Genomic DNA, 21,724 nt, shown 5'->3' on the forward strand with positions numbered 1-21,724 from the left:
GGCTTTTTGGTTCTCCCTGGTTGTTGTGTATGCAACTGCCGTTGCGTTGTCTGACTGCCCCTGGTCAGACTGAAAGCGAAGCATGTAGTGCATTGTAAAATGCACGGAGTTCCAGGACCTTTATCGACAGCAATCTGTCGTAATCCGTTTTAGAACCTTTGTCGCTGATCTTTTTTAACTACAACTCCTGAACCTCTGCGACTCTCGTCCAGAGTATATACACCCTCGCCCCTCTGTGGGAAACGCGAGTGAAGGGCGGTGAACTAAATCGCTTTGAAACACATCATTATTCTTAACAGGTGAATACACCAATGTACCGCTAGTGTGCGTGTTTTGCACTAATTACTAGATGTACATTTGTTCTTACTGGTGTAGTAGGTAAATGTCTTTGATTTATCGTATTTATAATCTTACCTAGGAATTGACATCGTTTAGACGGAATTAGATGCGATTGTTTTTGAACTTGATCTGCCACCGCAGTATACATTAGTAGCGCAAGTTAGAGGAACTTTGTTGAGACAGAGTTCTTATGAGCAGATCATCTAAGATAAAGAAACTCTGTTGAGACAGAGTTCTTATGTGAGATGAGCTATCATCACCAACATCACTTTGGTAAACACCCGAGGCGATAAGAAACGGTAGACCTGAAATGGTTAATGGTTGTGGCGATTTGCAAACGCTAGAACCTGTGATGAACAAACCGGAATGGGTAAATACGCATTGTGAAGATTAAGTGCAATTATGCCATTTTGTGGCTCCAATAAGCAAACACTAACATGAGAAAATCCATTTTCCCACTGCAGTAAATGACTTGCTGATTGAGATTGCAACGGAGCTGTCTGGTTTTTTCAAACAGAGAGGAATAAGTAACCCTGACTCTGTTGGTATACTACTGCCTGGATTATAAAGACAGCTGAAAACCAGCAGAGACTAAATGGCAACCTGCCAAACCGTTCGACAGAGGCAGTCTTGTCTTTTAATCTGTAAATAGCTGAGACATCCATGAGTTGAAGTCTGGAAACCCCGCAAATGTAACATGTAAAGACGCGCTTCCACAATTGGAAAAGAGGTCATCAAACCACTGGCTTGCTGACTGTAGCGTCCTGTCGTTACAAGGCGTGACTGTTTTGTACCACCGCTTTGAAAAAAAACTGAAGTCTAAAGGGATTAAACGCCGGTACAAGTATTTGCGTTTTGATACTGGATGCGGTAATGGCTGAATATCAAATTTAGGAGCAAACAAGCTCTGGCCTTGTCGCGCTTAAACTAGCGACGATGAAAGTAACCGGCGTTAGTAGAAGCTTTACAGATATACTCTGCAGCTTCTTTTAACAGTGATCGTCATTGTTTCATACATAGAGTCTAGTGACCCAAATGTATCCTGGGTTTTTATAATGTTTGACAGAGATGCATTTACCAATGGCGGATCGCGTCATTTTGGAAACGATTATGTATGGTTGTCAAAAACCCCGCACTATCTGAGTGCTGGACTAATGTACCCTTCTCACTCGTAGTTATCGGTGTGAGATTTGACATAGAATCGTGCATTAAATTATAAGACCAGTCAAATAAACACTGTGGTACCCAAAGGGAAATTGGCCCTTTGGAAAGACTGTCTTTTGTTAGAGCTGGCGGAGTAACTTCCGAGACTCCGATGTTACCGCTCCTTTAATTTGAATTGCCAATGCTTAACATAGGATTTTTAAAATTATTTTTAGTCTGCGCTAAAGCCTTACTCGCTATGTAGACAGACACCACAATAGGCAACAGACAGACACTTGCACGACCTATTGAAGTTATTATGTGTCATATATATATCTTATTGCTGAACAGCATATTTATATGAAACTCATGGTTGTTTCTCTCTACGGAAATCTTTAGTAAAAAGCGAAAGATTTCTGCGATATGAAGAGAAACCAGAGTATTCTTTATGTGAAAAGCAGTTCACATGGGCATGTGAAACCCGAACCAAATTCCCACTAACACCCCTGCGCCTCTGGTGGCTTAGAGATGTAGGGCAGGAATGTTCCAGAATTATGTCGAAATACAGTTTACATGGCTAACTTATGTGAAACCTGAACCAAAATTCCCACTAACACCCCTGCGCCTCCTTGTGGAGTAGAGGTGTATGGCCGGAATGTTCTGGAATTATAAACTGGAAGAAACAGTAATGATTAAAATGGCCCCCATGCCATGCTTACACTGAAAATCACAGGACAGGTTACAATACCTGCTGCAGTGTTAATATAGGCTTAATAGCCTATTATACAGTGATAATCACAGGTCTAGTATACAGTAAAATACATGCAGTTTACAATACATGCCTTTAGTTAGCCTTCCAGTTAATATAAACACTGCCTGCAGTGAATTTTGTATTAACATTATATGGCAGCCTTAACAGAAAAACCAGGAAACATGGTTAAAAATGGCTGCCATGCTTACAGTTAGAAACATAGTTTAGGTTATGACACTGATAGCCTATAACTAACTGTCTGTTTAAAAAGCTGAACAGCCTATGACTTCTTACCCCATGCAGCCTTGCTATATGGTGCTGCTGCTATGGGCATTTACTCCCCCTCACCCCCCCTGCAGCTGCGCTGCTTGTGAGGTAGCTTCTCCCCCATGTTACCTGCAGCGGTCGGGAGCGGGTGCAGGGAGCCTAGCGGAAGCAGGGGAGCGCTGTGTATAGCGCCGGGGAGCTGCGTCCGGAAGAGCGGGCGGCGCCTCTCCTACAGCAGTGGCCGGGTAATCAGCGGCGGGCTGCGGTGGCCGGGTAATCAGCGCTGGAAGAGCGGCCGGCGTCTCTGAGTGACGTGCGGCCGCTCCGAGCTGTTTCCCCTAGATAGCGACAGCGTAGAGTGGCTGGCTCGGGCGGCCTCGCACAGCGGTGGCTGGATAATCAGCGGCGGCACCTGTAAGCAGCGGCGGGAGTATGTATCAGCGGCGGCCATCGGTAAAGGAACACTTTCCCCACACAGGAGGGCGGCAGCGTGAGCTGACCGCCCTGACACCCCACCATACCTTGCTCGTCGTGCCGCATGTAGTGAGGCCTATGACAGGGCTTCTTCCTGTAAGCTCCGTCCAGCTTGTTCCTGGCTGTGACGGGGCTTTTTCTGTAAGCTCCGTCCAGCTCTTTGCAGGAGACAGTGGGCTGCCTGTGGCTGTGAGGGTGCTCTTTGTGAGGACCGACACGCCATGCGCTGCCTTGCAGCGGCACCATCCCGGACCCATGTTTTTCTAGAAACTGGGAAGGGAAGTGTAAAAATAAAAAGTAAAAATGAAAAATTTAATAAAATCTTCCACCAAATGTGGGAATCTTCCCACAAGCCGATGTTAGTGCTGTGAGCACCGAAAAAACACTGAGGTCGTACACTGAGCTACTCTGGGATATGGAGGGGTGGAGAGTCCTAAATTTAAATATTCAGTGCCTTTGTTCGGCTGCGCCCGTCCATATCCCAAGAGTACTCCAGTGACCCCTAGTGGATGAAAAAGAAAGAAAGTACTGCCTGGCACAAAGGACGGGGCAGAAGGATACAGCTAGTACTGCCTGGCACAATGGACGGGGCAGAAGGATACAGCTAGTACTGCCTGGCACAATGGACGGGGCAGAAGGATACAGCTAGTACTGCCTGGCACAATGGACGGGGTAGAAGGATACAGCTAGTACTGCCTGGCACAATGGACGGGCACCAGGAGATAGCTAGTACTGCCTGGCACAATGGACGGGGCAGAAGGATACAGCTAGTACTGCCTGGCACAATGGACGGGGCAGAAGGATACAGCTAGTACTGCCTGGAACAATGGACGGGGCAGAAGGATACAGCTAGTACTGCCTGGCACAATGGACGGGGCAGAAGGATACAGCTAGTACTGCCTGGCACAATGGACGGGGCAGAAGGATACAGCTAGTACTGCCAGGCACAATGGACGGGGCAGAAGGATACAGCTAGTACTGCCTGGCACAATGGACGGGGCAGAAGGATACAGCTAGTACTGCCTGGCACAATGGACGGGGCACCAGGAGACAGCTAGTACTGCCTGGCACAGTGGACGGGGCACCAGGAGACAGCTAGTACTGCCTGGCACAATGGACGGGGCACCAGGAGACAGCTAGAACAGCCTGGCAAAATGGAGGGGGCACCAGGAGACAGCTAGTACTGCCTGGCACAATGGAGGGGGCACCAGGAGACAGCAAGTACTGCCTGGCACAATGGAGGGGGCACCAGGAGACAGCTAGTACTGCCTGGCACAATGGAGGGGGCACCAGGAGACAGCTAGTACTGCTTGGCACAATGGAGGGGGCACCAGGAGACAGCTAGTACTGCCTGGCACAATGGAGGGGGCACCAGGAGATAGCTAGTACTGCCTGGCACAATGGACGGGGCACCAGGAGACAGCTTGTACTGCCTGGCACAATGGACGGGGCACCAGGAGACCGCTAGTACTGCCTGGCACAATGGAGGGGACATCGGGAGACAGCTAGTACTGCCTGGCACAATGGAGGGGACATCGGGAGACAGCTAGTACTGCCTGGCACAATGGACGTGCACCAGGAGACAGCTAGTACTGCCTGGCACAATGGACGGGGCACCAGGAGACCGCTAGTACTGCCTGGCACAATGGACACTGCACCAGGAGACAGCTAGTACTGCCTGGCACAATGGACACTGCACCAGGAGACAGCTAGTACTGCCTGGCACAATGGAGGGGACATCGGGAGACAGCTAGTACTGCCTGGCACAATGGAGGGGACATCGGGAGACAGCTAGTACTGCCTGGCACAATGGACGTGCACCAGGAGACAGCTAGTACTGCCTGGCACAATGGACGGGGCAGAAGGATACAGCTAGTACTGCCTGGCACAATGGACGGGGCACCAGGAGACAGCTAGTACTGCCTGGCACAATGGACGGGGCAGAAGGATACAGCTAGTACTGCCTGGCACAATGGACGGGCACCAGGAGATAGCTAGTACTGCCTGGCACAATGGACGGGGCAGAAGGATACAGCTAGTACTGCCTGGCACAATGGACGGGCACCAGGAGATAGCTAGTACTGCCTGGCACAATGGACGGGGCAGAAGGATACAGCTAGTACTGCCTGGCATAATGGACGGGGCAGTAGGATACAGCTAGTACTGCCTGGAACAATGGACGGGGCAGAAGGATACAGCTAGTTCTGCCTGGCACAATGGACGGGGCAGAAGGATACAGCTAGTACTGCCTGGCACAATGGACGGGGCACCAGGAGACAGCTAGTACTGCCTGGCACAATGGACGGGGCACCAGGAGACAGCTAGTACTGCCTGGCACAATGGACGGGGCACCAGGAGACAGCTAGAACAGCCTGGCAAAATGGAGGGGGCACCAGGAGACAGCTAGTACTGCCTGGCACAATGGAGGGGGCACCAGGAGACAGCTAGTACTGCCTGGCACAATGGAGGGGGCACCAGGAGACAGCTAGTACTGCCTGGCACAATGGAGGGGGCACCAGGAGACAGCTAGTACTGCCTGGCACAATGGAGGGGGCACCAGGAGACAGCTAGTACTGCTTGGCACAATGGAGGGGGCACCAGGAGACAGCTAGTACTGCCTGGCACAATGGAGGGGGCACCAGGAGATAGCTAGTACTGCCTGGCACAATGGACGGGGCACCAGGAGACAGCTTGTACTGCCTGGCACAATGGACGGGGCACCAGGAGACCGCTAGTACTGCCTGGCACAATGGAGGGGACATCGGGAGACAGCTAGTACTGCCTGGCACAATGGAGGGGACATCGGGAGACAGCTAGTACTGCCTGGCACAATGGACGTGCACCAGGAGACAGCTAGTACTGCCTGGCACAATGGACGGGGCACCAGGAGACCGCTAGTACTGCCTGGCACAATGGACACTGCACCAGGAGACAGCTAGTACTGCCTGGCACAATGGACACTGCACCAGGAGACAGCTAGTACTGCCTGGCACAATGGAGGGGACATCGGGAGACAGCTAGTACTGCCTGGCACAATGGAGGGGACATCGGGAGACAGCTAGTACTGCCTGGCACAATGGACGTGCACCAGGAGACAGCTAGTACTGCCTGGCACAATGGACGGGGCAGAAGGATACAGCTAGTACTGCCTGGCACAATGGACGGGGCACCAGGAGACAGCTAGTACTGCCTGGCACAATGGACGGGGCAGAAGGATACAGCTAGTACTGCCTGGCACAATGGACGGGCACCAGGAGATAGCTAGTACTGCCTGGCACAATGGACGGGGCAGAAGGATACAGCTAGTACTGCCTGGCACAATGGACGGGGTAGAAGGATACAGCTAGTACTGCCTGGCACAATGGACGGGCACCAGGAGATAGCTAGTACTGCCTGGCACAATGGACGGGGCAGAAGGATACAGCTAGTACTGCCTGGCATAATGGACGGGGCAGTAGGATACAGCTAGTACTGCCTGGAACAATGGACGGGGCAGAAGGATACAGCTAGTTCTGCCTGGCACAATGGACGGGGCAGAAGGATACAGCTAGTACTGCCTGGCACAATGGACGGGGCACCAGGAGACAGCTAGTACTGCCTGGCACAATGGACGGGGCACCAGGAGACAGCTAGTACTGCCTGGCACAATGGACGGGGCACCAGGAGACAGCTAGAACAGCCTGGCAAAATGGAGGGGGCACCAGGAGACAGCTAGTACTGCCTGGCACAATGGAGGGGGCACCAGGAGACAGCTAGTACTGCCTGGCACAATGGAGGGGGCACCAGGAGACAGCTAGTACTGCCTGGCACAATGGAGGGGGCACCAGGAGATAGCTAGTACTGCCTGGCACAATGGACGGGGCACCAGGAGACAGCTTGTACTGCCTGGCACAATGGACGGGGCACCGGGAGACCGCTAGTACTGCCTGGCACAATGGAGGGGACATCGGGAGACAGCTAGTACTGCCTGGCACAATGGAGGGGACATCGGGAGACAGCTAGTACTGCCTGGCACAATGGACACTGCACCAGGAGACAGCTAGTACTGCCTGGCACAATGGACACTGCACCAGGAGACAGCTAGTACTGCCTGGCACAATGGAGGGGACATCGGGAGACAGCTAGTACTGCCTGGCACAATGGAGGGGACATCGGGAGACAGCTAGTACTGCCTGGCACAATGGACGTGCACCAGGAGACAGCTAGTACTGCCTGGCACAATGGACGGGGCAGAAGGATACAGCTAGTACTGCCTGGCACAATGGACGGGGCACCAGGAGACAGCTAGTACTGCCTGGCACAATGGACGGGGCAGAAGGATATAGCTAGTACTGCCTGGCACAATGGACGGGCACCAGGAGATAGCTAGTACTGCCTGGCACAATGGACGGGGCAGAAGGATACAGCTAGTACTGCCTGGCACAATGGACGGGGTAGAAGGATACAGCTAGTACTGCCTGGCACAATGGACGGGCACCAGGAGATAGCTAGTACTGCCTGGCACAATGGACGGGGCAGAAGGATACAGCTAGTACTGCCTGGCATAATGGACGGGGCAGTAGGATACAGCTAGTACTGCCTGGAACAATGGACGGGGCAGAAGGATACAGCTAGTTCTGCCTGGCACAATGGACGGGGCAGAAGGATACAGCTAGTACTGCCTGGCACAATGGACGGGGCACCAGGAGACAGCTAGTACTGCCTGGCACAATGGACGGGGCACCAGGAGACAGCTAGTACTGCCTGGCACAATGGACGGGGCACCAGGAGACAGCTAGAACAGCCTGGCAAAATGGAGGGGGCACCAGGAGACAGCTAGTACTGCCTGGCACAATGGAGGGGGCACCAGGAGACAGCTAGTACTGCCTGGCACAATGGAGGGGGCACCAGGAGACAGCTAGTACTGCCTGGCACAATGGAGGGGGCACCAGGAGATAGCTAGTACTGCCTGGCACAATGGACGGGGCACCGGGAGACAGCTTGTACTGCCTGGCACAATGGACGGGGCACCGGGAGACCGCTAGTACTGCCTGGCACAATGGAGGGGACATCGGGAGACAGCTAGTACTGCCTGGCACAATGGAGGGGACATCGGGAGACAGCTAGTACTGCCTGGCACAATGGACGTGCACCAGGAGACAGCTAGTACTGCCTGGCACAATGGACGGGGCACCAGGAGACAGCTAGTACTGCCTGGCACAATGGACGGGGCACCAGGAGACAGCTAGTACTGCCTGGCACAATGGACGGGGCAGAAGGATACAGCTAGTACTGCCTGGCACAATGGACGGGGCACCAGGAGACAGCTAGTACTGCCTGGCACAATGGACGGGGCAAAAGGATACAGCTAGTACTGCCTGGCACAATGGACGGGGTAGAAGGATACAGCTAGTACTGCCTGGCACAATGGACGGGCACCAGGAGATAGCTAGTACTGCCTGGCACAAAGGACGGGGCAGAAGGATACAGCTAGTACTGCCTGGCACAATGGACGGGGCAGAAGGATACAGCTAGTACTGCCTGGCACAATGGACGGGGTAGAAGGATACAGCTAGTACTGCCTGGCACAATGGACGGGCACCAGGAGATAGCTAGTACTGCCTGGCACAATGGACGGGGCAGAAGGATACAGCTAGTACTGCCTGGCACAATGGACGGGGCAGAAGGATACAGCTAGTACTGCCTGGACCAATGGACGGGGCAGAAGGATACAGCTAATACTGCCTGGCACAATGGACGGGGCAGAAGGATACAGCTAGTACTGCCTGGCACAATGGACGGGGTAGAAGGATACAGCTAGTACTGCCTGGCACAATGGACGGGGCAGAAGGATACAGCTAGTACTGCCTGGCACAATGGACGGGGAACCAGGAGACAGCTAGTACTGCCTGGCACAGTGGACGGGGCACCAGGAGACAGCTAGTATTGCCTGGCACAATGGACGGGGCACCAGGAGACAGCTAGAACAGCCTGGCAAAATGGAGGGGGCACCAGGAGACAGCTAGTACTGCCTGGCACAATGGAGGGGGCAACAGGAGACAGCAAGTACTGCCTGGCACAATGGAGGGGGCACCAGGAGACAGCTAGTACTGCCTGGCACAATGGAGGGGGCACCAGGAGACAGCTAGTACTGCTTGCACAATGGAGGGGGCACCAGGAGACAGCTAGTACTGCCTGGCACAATGGAGGGGGCACCAGGAGATAGCTAGTACTGCCTGGCACAATGGACGGGGCACCAGGAGACAGCTTGTACTGCCTGGCACAATGGACGGGGCACCAGGAGACCGCTAGTACTGCCTGGCACAATGGAGGGGACATCGGGAGACAGCTAGTACTGCCTGGCACAATGGAGGGGACATCGGGAGACAGCTAGTACTACCTGGCACAATGGACGTGCACCAGGAGACAGCTAGTACTGCCTGGCACAATGGACGGGGCACCAGGAGACCGCTAGTACTGCCTGGCACAATGGACACTGCACCAGGAGACAGCTAGTACTGCCTGGCACAATGGACACTGCACCAGGAGACAGCTAGTACTGCCTGGCACAATGGAGGGGACATCGGGAGACAGCTAGTACTGCCTGGCACAATGGAGGGGACATCGGGAGACAGCTAGTACTGCCTGGCACAATGGACGTGCACCAGGAGACAGCTAGTACTGCCTGGCACAATGGACGGGGCAGAAGGATACAGCTAGTACTGCCTGGCACAATGGACGGGGCACCAGGAGACAGCTAGTACTGCCTGGCACAATGGACGGGGCAGAAGGATACAGCTAGTACTGCCTGGCACAATGGACGGGCACCAGGAGATAGCTAGTACTGCCTGGCACAATGGATGGGGCAGAAGGATACAGCTAGTACTGCCTGGCACAATGGACGGGGTAGAAGGATACAGCTAGTACTGCCTGGCACAATGGACGGGCACCAGGAGATAGCTAGTACTGCCTGGCACAATGGACGGGGCAGAAGGATACAGCTAGTACTGCCTGGCACAATGGACGGGGCAGTAGGATACAGCTAGTACTGCCTGGAACAATGGACGGGGCAGAAGGATACAGCTAGTTCTGCCTGGCACAATGGACGGGGCAGAAGGATACAGCTAGTACTGCCTGGCACAATGGACGGGGCACCAGGAGACAGCTAGTACTGCCTGGCACAATGGACGGGGCACCAGGAGACAGCTAGTACTGCCTGGCACAATGGACGGGGCACCAGGAGACAGCTAGTACTGCCTGGCACAATGGACGGGGCACCAGGAGACAGCTAGAACAGCCTGGCAAAATGGAGGGGGCACCAGGAGACAGCTAGTACTGCCTGGCACAATGGAGGGGGCACCAGGAGACAGCTAGTACTGCCTGGCACAATGGAGGGGGCACCAGGAGACAGCTAGTACTGCCTGGCACAATGGAGGGGGCACCAGGAGACAGCTAGTACTGCCTGGCACAATGGAGGGGGCACCAGGAGATAGCTAGTACTGCCTGGCACAATGGACGGGGCACCGGGAGACAGCTTGTACTGCATGGCACAATGGACGGGGCACCGGGAGACCGCTAGTACTGCCTGGCACAATGGAGGGGACATCGGGAGACAGCTAGTACTGCCTGGCACAATGGAGGGGACATCGGGATACAGCTAGTACTGCCTGGCACAATGGACGTGCACCAGGAGACAGCTAGTACTGCCTGGCACAATGGACGGGGCACCAGGAGACCGCTAGTACTGCCTGGCACAATGGACACTGCACCAGGAGACAGCTAGTACTGCCTGGCACAATGGACACTGCACCAGGAGACAGCTAGTACTGCCTGGCACAATGGACGGGGCACCAGGAGACCGCTAGTACTGCCTGGCACAATGGAGGGGACATCGGGAGACAGCTAGTACTGCCTGGCACAATGGACGGGGCACCAGGAGACAGCTAGTACAGCCTGGCACAATGGAGGGGGCATCAGGAGACAGCTAGTACTGCCTGGCGCAATGGAGGGGGAGCAAGGCAACAACTAGTACTGCCTGGCACAATGGAGGGGAAACAAGGAGACAGCTAGTACAGCCTGGCACAATGGAGGGGGCATCAGGAGACAGCTAGTACTGCCTGGCACAATGGAGGGGGAACAAGGCAACAACTAGTACAGCCTGGCACAATGGAGGGGGCATCAGGAGACAGCTAGTACTGCCTGGCACAATGGAGGGGGAACAAGGCAACAACTAGTACTGCCTGGCACAATGGACGGGGCACCAGGAGACAGCTAGTACTGCCTGGCACAATGGACGGGGCACCAGGAGATAGCTAGTGCTGCCTGGCACAATGGACAGGGCACCAGGAAACAGCTAGTACTGCCTGGCACAATGGACAGGGCACCAGGAAACAGTTAGTACTGCCTGGCACAATGGACAGGGCACCAGGAGACAGCTAGTACTGCCTGGCACAATGGACGGGGCACCCGGAGATAGCTAGTACTGCCTGGCACAATGGACGGGGCACCCGGAGATAGCTAGTACTGCCTGGCACAATGGACGGGGCACCCGGAGATAGCTAGTACTGCCTGGCACAATGGACGGGTCAGAAGGATACAGCTAGTACTGCCTGGCACAATGGACGGGGCAGAAGGATACAGCTAGTACTGCCTGGCACAATGGACGTGGCACCAGGAGACAGCTAATACTGCCTGGCACAATGGAGGGGACATCGGGAGACAGCTAGTACTGCCTGGCACAATGGTCGGGCACCAGGAGAAAGCTAGTACTGCCTGAAACAATGGACGGGGCACCAGGAGATAGCTAGTACTGCCTGGCACAATGGACGGGGCACCAGGAGACAGCTAATACTGCCTGGCACAATGGACGGGGCACCAGGAGACAGCTAGTACTGCCTGGCACAATGGAGGGGGCATCAGGAGACAGCTAGTACTGCCTGACACAATGGACGGGACACCAGGAGACATCTAGTACTGCCTGACACAATGGACGGGGCACCAGGAGATAGCTAGTACTGCCTGGCACAATGGAAGGGGCACCAGGAGACAGCTAGTACTGCCTGGCACAAAGGACAGGGCATCAGGAGACAGCTAGTACTGCCTGGAACAATGGACGGGGCACCAGGAGACAGCTAGGACTGCCTGGCACAATGGACGGGGCACCATGAGACAGCTAGGACTGTCTGGAACAATGGACGGGGCACCAGGAGACAGCTAGTACTGCCTGGCACAATGGACGGGGCACCAGGAGACAGCTAGTGCTGCCTGGCACAATGGACGGGGCACCAGGAGACAGCTAGTACTGTCTGGCACAATGGTCGGGGCACCAGGAGACAGCTAGTACTGCCTGGCACAAAGGACGGGGCATCAGGAGATAGCTAGTACTGCCTGGCACAATGGAAGGGGCACCAGGAGACAGCTAGTACTGCCTGGCACAAAGGACAGGGCATCAGGAGACAGCTAGTACTGCCTGGAACAATGGACGGGGCACCAGGAGACAGCTAGCACTGCCTGGCACAATGGACGGGGCACCATGAGACAGCTAGGACTGCCTGGAACAATGGACGGGGCACCAGGAGACAGCTAGTGCTGCCTGGATCAATGGACGGGGCACCAGGAGACAGCTAGTGCTGCCTGGCACAATGGACGGGGCACCAGGAGACAGCTAGTACTGCCTGGCACAATGGACGGGGCACCAGGAGACAGCTAGTGCAGCCTGGCACAATGGACGGGGCACCAGGAGACAGCTAGTGCAGCCTGGCACAATGGACGGGGCACCAGGAGACAGCTAGTACTGCCTGGCACAATGGACGGGGCACCAGGAGACAGCTAGTACTGCCTGGCACAATGGACGGGGCACCAGGAGATAGCTAGTGCTGCCTGGCACAATGGACGGGGCACCAGGAGACAGCTAGTACTGCCTAGCACAATGGACGGGGCACCAGGAGATAGCTAGTACTGCCTGGCACAATGGACGGGGCACCAGGAGACAGCTAGTACTGCCTGGCACAATGGACGGGGCACCAGGAGACAGCTAGTACTGCCTGGCACAATGGACGGGGCACCCGGAGATAGCTAGTGCTGCCTGGCACAATGGACAGGGCACCAGGAAACAGCTAGTACTGCCTGGCACAATGGACGGGGCAGAAGGATACAGCTAGTACTGCCTGGCACAATGGACGGGGCACCCGGAGATAGCTAGTGCTGCCTGGCACAATGGACAGGGCACCAGGAAACAGCTAGTACTGCCTGGCACAATGGACAGGGCACCAGGAAACAGTTAGTTATGCCTGGCACAATGGACAGGGCACCAGGAGACAGCTAGTACTGCCTGGCACAATGGACGGGGCACCCGGAGATAGCTAGTACTGCCTGGCACAATGGACAGTGCACCAGGAGACAGCTAGTACTGCCTGGCACAATGGACGGGTCAGAAGGATACAGCTAGTACTGCCTGGCACAATGGACGGGGCAGAAGGATACAGCTAGTACTGCCTGGCACAATGGACGGGGCACCAGGAGACAGCTAATACTGCCTGGCACAATGGAGGGGACATCGGGAGACAGCTAGTACTGCCTGGCACAATGGACGTGCACCAGGAGACAGCTAGTACTGCCTGGCACAATGGAGGGGGCATCAGGAGACAGCTAGTACTGCCTGACACAATGGACGGGGCACCAGGAGACAGCTAGTACTGCCTGGCACAATGGTCGGGGCACCAGGAGAAAGCTAGTACTGCCTGACACAATGGACGGGGCACCAGGAGATAGCTAGTACTGCCTGTCACAATGGACGGGGCACCAGGAGACAGCTAATACTGCCTGGCACAATGGACGGGGCACCAGGAGACAGCTAGTACTGCCTGGCACAATGGTCGGGGCACCAGGAGACAGCTAGTACTGCCTGGCACAATGGAGGGGACATCGGGAGACAGCTAGTACTGCCTGGCACAATGGACGGGGCACCAGGAGACAGCTAATACTGCCTGGCACAATGGACGGGGCACCAGGAGACAGCTAGTACTGCCTGGCACAATGGACGGGGCACCAGGAGACAGCTAATACTGCCTGGCACAATGGAGGGGGCACCAGGAGACAGCTAGTACTGCCTGGCACAATGGAGGGGGCATCAGGAGACAGCTAGTACTGCCTGACACAATGGACGGGGCACCAGGAGACAGCTAGTACTGCCTGACACAATGGACGGGGCACCAGGAGATAGCTAGTACTGCCTGGCACAATGGAAGGGGCATCAGGAGACAGCTAGTACTGCCTGGCACAAAGGACGGGGCATCAGGAGACAGCTAGTACTGCCTGGAACAATAGACGGGGCACCAGGAGACAGCTAGTACTGCCTGGCACAATGGACGGGGCACCCTGAGACAGCTAGGACTGCCTGGAACAATGGACGGGGCACCAGGAGACAGCTAGTACTGCCTGGCACAATGGATGGGGCACCAGGAGACAGCTAGTGCTGCCTGGCACAATGGACGGGGCACCAGGAGACAGCTAGTACTGTCTGGCACAATGGTCGGGGCACCAGGAGACAGCTAGTACTGCCTGGCACAAAGGACAGGGCATCAGGAGACAGCTAGTACTGCCTGGAACAATGGACGGGGCACCAGGAGACAGCTAGCACTGCCTGGCACAATGGACGGGGCACCATGAGACAGCTAGGACTGCCTGGAACAATGGACGGAGCACCAGGAGACAGCTAGTACTGCCTGGCACAATGGACGGGGCACCAGGAGACAGCTAGTGCTGCCTGGCACAATGGACGGGGCACCAGGAGACAGCTAGTGCAGCCTGGCACAATGGACGGGGCACCAGGAGACAGCTAGTACTGCCTGGCACAATGGACGGGGCACCAGGAGACAGCTAGTACTGCCTGGCACAATGGACGGGGCACCAGGAGTCAGCTAGTACTGCCTGGCACAATGGACGGGGCACCAGGAGATAGCTAGTGCTGCCTGGCACAATGGACGGGGCACCAGGAGACAGCTAGAAAAGCCTGGCACAATGGATGGGGCACCGGGTGACAGCTAGTACTGCCTGGCACAATGGACGGGGCACCGGGAGACAGCTAGTACTGCCTGGCACAATGGAGGGGGCACCAGGAGACAGCTAGTACTGCCTGGCACAATGGACGGGGCACCAGGAAATAGCTAGTGCTGCCTGGCACAATGGACGGGGCACCAGGAGACAGCTAGTACTGCCTGGCACAATGGACGGGGCACCAGGAGACAGCTAGTACTGCCTGGCACAATGGACGGGGCACCAGGAGACAGCTAGTACTGCCTGGCACAATGGACGGGGCACCAGGAGACAGCTAGTACTGCCTGGCACAATGGACGGGGCACCCGGAGATAGCTAGTGCTGCCTGGCACAATGGACAGGGCACCAGGAAAAAGCTAGTACTGCCTGGCACAATGGACAGGGCACCAGGAAACAGTTAGTACTGCCTGGCACAATGGACAGGGCACCAGGAGACAGCTAGTACTGCCTGGCACAATGGACGGGGCACCCGGAGATAGCTAGTACTGCCTGGCACATTGGACAGTGCACCAGGAGACAGCTAGTACTGCCTGGCACAATGGACGGGTCAGAAGGATACAGCTAGTACTGCCTGGCACAATGGACGGGGCAGAAGGATACAGCTAGTACTGCCTGGCACAATGGACAGTGCATCAGGAGACAGCTAGTACTGCCTGGCACAAAGGACGGGGCATCAGGAGACAGCTAGTACTGCCTGGAACAATGGAGGGGGCACCAGGAGACAGCTAGCACTGCCTAGCACAATGGACGGGGCACCATGAGACAGCAAGTACTGCCTGGCACAATGGACGGGGCACCAGGAGACAGCTAATACTGCCTGGCACAATGGAGGGGACATCGGGAGACAGCTAGTACTGCCTGGCACAATGGACGTGCACCAGGAGACAGCTAGTACTGCCTGGCACAATGGAGGGGGCATCAGGAGACAGCTAGTACTGCCTGACACAATGGACGGGGCACCAGGAGACAGCTAGTACTGCCTGGCACAATGGTCGGGGCACCAGGAGAAAGCTAGTACTGCCTGACACAATGGACGGGGCACCAGGAGATAGCTAGTACTGCCTGGCACAATGGACGGGGCACCAGGAGACAGCTAATACTGCCTGGCACAATGGACGGGGCACCAGGAGACAGCTAGTACTGCCTGGCACAATGGTCGGGGCACCAGGAGACAGCTAGTACTGCCTGGCACAATGGAGGGGACATCGGGAGACAGCTAGTACTGCCTGGCACAATGGAGGGGACATCGGGAGACAGCTAGTACTGCCTGGCACAATGGAGGGGACATCGGGAGACAGCTAGTACTGCCTGGCACAATGGAGGGGACATCGGGAGACAGCTAGTACTGCCTGGCACAATGGAGGGGACATCGGGAGACAGCTAGTACTGCCTGGCACAATGGAGGGGACATCGGGAGACAGCTAGTACTGCCTGGCACAAAGGACGGGGCACCAGGAGACAGCTAGTGCTGCCTGGCATAATGGACGGGGCACCAGGAGACAGCTAGTATTGCCTGGCACAATGGACGGGGCACCAGGAGACAGCTAGTACTGCCTGGCACAATGGACGGGGCACCAGGAGACAGCTAGTACTGCCTGGCACAATGGTCGGGGCACCAGAAGATAGCTAGTGCTGCCTGGCACAATGGACAGGGCACCAGGAGACAGCTAGTACTGCCTGGCACAATGGACGGGGCACCAGGAGACAGCTAGTACTGCCTGGCACAATGGAGGGGACATCGGGAGACAGCTAGTACTGCCTGGCACAATGGAGGGGACATCGGGAGACAGCTATTACTGCCTGGCATAATGGACGGGGCACCAGGAGACAGCTAGTACTGCCTGGCACAATGGACGGGGCACCATGAGACAGCTAGGACTGCCTGGAACAATGGACGGGGCACCAGGAGACAGCTAGTACTGCCTGGCACAATGGACGGGGCACCAGGAGACAGCTAGTGCTGCCTGGCACAATGGACGGGGCACCAGGAGACAGCTAGTACTGCCTGGCACAATGGTCGGGGCACCAGGAGACAGCTAGTACTGCCTGGCACAAAGGATGGGGCATCAGGAGACAGCTAGTACTGCCTGGAACAATGGAGGGGGCACCAGGAGACAGCTAGCACTGCCTAGCACAATGGACGGGGCACCATGAGACAGCTAGTACTGCCTGGCACAATGGACGGGGCACCAGGAGACAGCTAGTACTGCCTGGCACAATGGACGGGGCACCAGGAGACAGCTAGTACTGCCTGGCACAATGGACGGGGCACCAGGAGATAGCTAGTGCTGCCTGGCACAATGGACAGGGCACCAGGAAACAGCTAGTACTGCCTGGCACAATGGACAGGGCACCAGGAAACAGTTAGTACTGCCTGGCACAATGGACAGGGCACCAGGAGACAGCTAGTACTGCCTGGCACAATGGACGGGGCACCCGGAGATAGCTAGTGCTGCCTGGCACAATGGACAGGGCACCAGGAAACAGCTAGTACTGCCTGGCACAATGGACAGGGCACCAGGAAACAGTTAGTACTGCCTGGCACAATGGACAGGGCACCAGGAGACAGCTAGTACTGCCTGGCACAATGGACGGGGGACCCGGAGATAGCTAGTACTGCCTGGCACAATGGACAGTGCATCAGGAGACAGCTAGTACTGCCTGGCACAATGGACGGGTCAGAAAGATACAGCTACTACTGCCTGGCACAATGGACGGGGCAGAAGGATACAGCTAGTACTGCCTGGCACAATGGACGGGGCACCAGGAGACAGCTAATACTGCCTGGCACAATGGAGGGGACATCGGGAGACAGCTAGTACTGCCTGGCACAATGGACGTGCACCAGGAGACAGCTAGTACTGCCTGGCACAATGGAGGGGGCATCAGGAGACAGCTAGTACTGCCTGGCACAATGGACGGGGCACCAGGAGACAGCTAGTACTGCCTGGCACAATGGTCGGGGCACCAGGAGAAAGCTAGTACTGCCTGACACAATGGACGGGGCACCAGGAGACAGCTAATACTGCCTGGCACAATGGACGGGGCACCAGGAGACAGCTAATACTGCCTGGCACAATGGACGGGGCACCAGGAGACAGCTAGTACTGCCTGGCACAATGGTCGGGGCACCAGGAGACAGCTAGTACTGCCTGGCACAATGGAGGGGACATCGGGAGACAGCTAGTACTGCCTGGCACAATGGAGGGGACATCGAGAGACAGCTAGTACTGCCTGGCACAATGGAGGGGGCACCAGGAGACAGCTAGTACTGCCTGGCACAATGGACGGGGCACCAGGAGACAGCTAGTACTGCCTGGCACAATGGAGGGGACATCGGGAGACAGCTAGTACTGCCTGGCACAATGGAGGGGACATCGGGAGACAGCTAGTACTGCCTGGCACAATGGAGGGGACATCGGGAGACAGCTAGTACTGCCTGGCACAATGGACGGGGCACCAGGAGACAGCTAGTACTGCCTGGCACAATGGAGGGGGCACCAGGAGACAGCTAGTACTGCCTGGCACAATGGAGGGGGCACCAGGAGACAGCTAGTACTGCCTGGCACAATGGAGGGGGCACCAGGAGACAGCTAGTACTGCCTGGCACAATGGAGGGGGCACCAGGAGACAGCTAGTGCTGCCTGGCACAATGGAGGGGGCACCAGGAGACAGCTAGTACTGCCTGGCACAATGGAGGGGGCACCAGGAGACAGCTAGTACTGCCTGGCACAATAAACGGGGCACCAGGAGACAGCTAGTAATGCGTGGCACAATGGACGGGGCACCAGGAGACAGCTAGCACTGCCTGGCACAATGGAGGGGGCTACTAGGTGGAGGATGAGTCGCACAGACGCTTATTTACGTTTGTTATTTTTTATATGTATATGTAGTATATGTCCTTTCCCGTATGTTCAATAATCTAGGTATATACCCTCTATCTATTGGGAGGTGCTCCAAGGAATAACATAAGTATGGAAGTTCAAAAGAAAAAGAAAAAGATTCCCTGTACTGGGCACACACGGACAAGTGTACTTGCTTAAAGTCAAATATCTGTTACGATAGATGACCACTGATTCTAAAATATAACTTTTAATATTGTTACTAAAACATGAGCGAAATATAGTGCATGTGAATGGTGATTAATTGTGAAAAAATTTTAATAAAGTGAATTAAAAAGCTTAGCCACTGTGATGATGTATTTCTTCACTGTCTCCAATGTTTTAAACAGTGTTTCAATATTAGTAACAACTAAGGTTGCCAGATATCTTGCAATGTTACATTTGTATCTAGGAGTAACCAACTCCTTCTTGTAATTCCACCACTATTCTTATTTTAACTTCGTGTTTTCAGTGTGCGCATCACTGATTACAATACACTGTGTTTAAATGGTGGACCATGATATAATGTTGCCTCCTCTGAATAATATATTGATTTGCTGCTTGGGAGATGATGTCCCTATGCTACTGTCCTAAATAATTATGTGTATTGATTCTCTCCTTGGACTGCCCTTATTACTGTCTAACAGAAAGTTCTCAGACAGATGGGACTTACTATCGTTCTCTACACATATGTATCGTTGATGATACTCTTTACTGTATGGCTATGAGTCATATTTATGGATCCTGTATCAACATCAATTGCACATGGTATATTGTGGGATTTTTCGTTCAGCCACTGCTTTTTATCAGATTCTACTCAACATCTAGTATGTACATGTATAGTATGTTGAACAGTTTTGCCAAACAGCTGATATTTATCCTTAATACTGGAACAGTTAATTCTTTGATATCACAGCCAGAGTATTCATTAGGCAATCATCATGTGCATTATAATATTTCCTTGTGTCACATTAGCCAAACAGCATTAATTCATAATAGGATAGTTATTTATTCAGTTTTGTGTACAGCACATGTGTTTTCTTTATTTCTATTAGCATATGATGCACGCAGGTTCATCCACACTGTTGCTGGGACCAAAATATCCCCTCAGTATTTAGCCGTTATTATATTAAACGTTACAGGGCCAGCACACTGGGATCTCAAACTTTGGGATTCCAGTGCAGCAATATCAATTGCTCCCTCCCGTAGTGTGTATCAGCGGGAGCAGGCTACAGTGTAGCTGGGACCACAATGTGTCCCCTCTGTGTTTAGCCGCTATTGTGTTAAGTGTTACAGGGACACTGGGATCTTGTTTTGAAAACCCCAGTGCAGCAATGCCCTCTATTCCTTCCAGCAGCGTGTGTCAGCGGGAAGCCGCTAACCGCGGCTCTCCCGTGTAAGACCACCCGCGTGGCTGGGTATACTAATTAGCGGCCGTCTCCCGTACGGATGACACACAGGAGGACCCGCGGCGGTAGCAAATAATCTTGAGGCACACAATTAATCTTAGCAAGTTAGGCAACAATAATTGTACAATGGCTAGGCTAACATTTAAAAGGACACATAGTGAGTGCGTCCGATCCCTAACGATCGTTTCGCATTTGCTTAATCATAGGAAACCCGATTTCCGGGTTTGAGGAAACTATATCCCCTGTCTCAGTCCCTCATTTGTTAATCACATTGATTGACAGGTATAATGACCTATCCGTATTTTTTGGCCTTAGGATACAGTGTTCTGATTATGTTTTTGATTATTTTTTAAATATTTTTTAATTATTTATTATTTCTTAATTACTGAGTCCGATGTTATATTCTTACAAAACTAATGGCCTCAGGAAAATTTCCTTTTAATCATGAGGGTCAGCATATGTGTTTAATGGTAATCTATCCACTGTTGATTCATTAAACAATTTTTTATATATATTGTCTTCATATTTTTATAGTGCAAACATGAATCAATAGGTTAACCCCTTGACTGGATATCAGGATTTCAATCAATATCGATTATCCCATTTTTTTGAAGTATCTTATACTAATTATTGTGTGCGATCTGCTATAACCAAGTGTTAGTAGGGAACATAAATGATGTCCCTATTATTCTTAATTCTGATTATTAATTTTAAAATTGGTGGGGATATTTATATGGGTACCAATGTTTTATTCCACCACATCATATCCCTATTCTCTTTCCTTTCTGATTGTTTTTACTGTTTAATTATTTTCCCAAATCCAATTGTTGTGTCTTATTTTGTTTCTTATACTATGGTTAATAACAATCATAGGCGGGTGATTCGTGATCGTTGGTAATTTTCTTGTTCCTGGGCCTCATATTCCTTCAGGGAGACCTGTCTTTTCCCATTGCTCTGCATTTTATTGTCAAATAATATGGTAAATAAGATTAATAAGTGAACTGTGTCTTATATACGTGTATAGTGCATGCCCATATACATGAAAATAAATGAAAAGGGGGGTTTTGGATAATTAAGAATATATAATAGGTGATGAATAATAATAAATAATATGTGGAAACATAAAATCGTAATAACAGTGAGTGAGACAATTGAGAAGGGGGGTGTTTATCGTTCCCCATGGAGGGGGCACCAGGAGACAGCTAGTACTGCCTGGCACAATGGATGGGGCACCAGGAGACAGCTAGTACTGCCTGGCACAATGGAGGGGGCACCAGGAGACAGCTAGTACTGCCTGGCACAATGGAGGGGGCACCAGGAGACAGCTAGTACTGCCTGGCACAATGGAGGGGGCACCAGGAGACAGCTAGTACTGCCTGGCACAATGGAGGGGGCACCAGGAGACAGCTAGTACTGCCTGGCACAAT

The 21,724-nt window shown here is 53.8% G+C and overlaps 1 protein-coding gene and 1 non-coding gene across 3 annotated transcripts in view; both read right to left on the reverse strand.

Moving 5' to 3' along the window:
- Positions 1–21,724, reverse strand: part of BAP1 (BRCA1 associated protein 1) — a 152,134-nt gene that overhangs the window by 101,001 nt on the left and 29,409 nt on the right. The gene's annotated exons all lie outside the window — the stretch shown is intronic.
- Positions 1,805–1,925, reverse strand: LOC134959517 (U5 spliceosomal RNA). Its single transcript, XR_010187543.1, has one exon. It is a non-coding gene; the product is annotated as a U5 spliceosomal RNA (small nuclear RNA).

The sequence above is a fragment of the Pseudophryne corroboree genome, chromosome 9 (genome assembly GCF_028390025.1).
Source record: "Pseudophryne corroboree isolate aPseCor3 chromosome 9, aPseCor3.hap2, whole genome shotgun sequence".
Lineage (NCBI taxonomy): Eukaryota > Metazoa > Chordata > Amphibia > Anura > Myobatrachidae > Pseudophryne > Pseudophryne corroboree.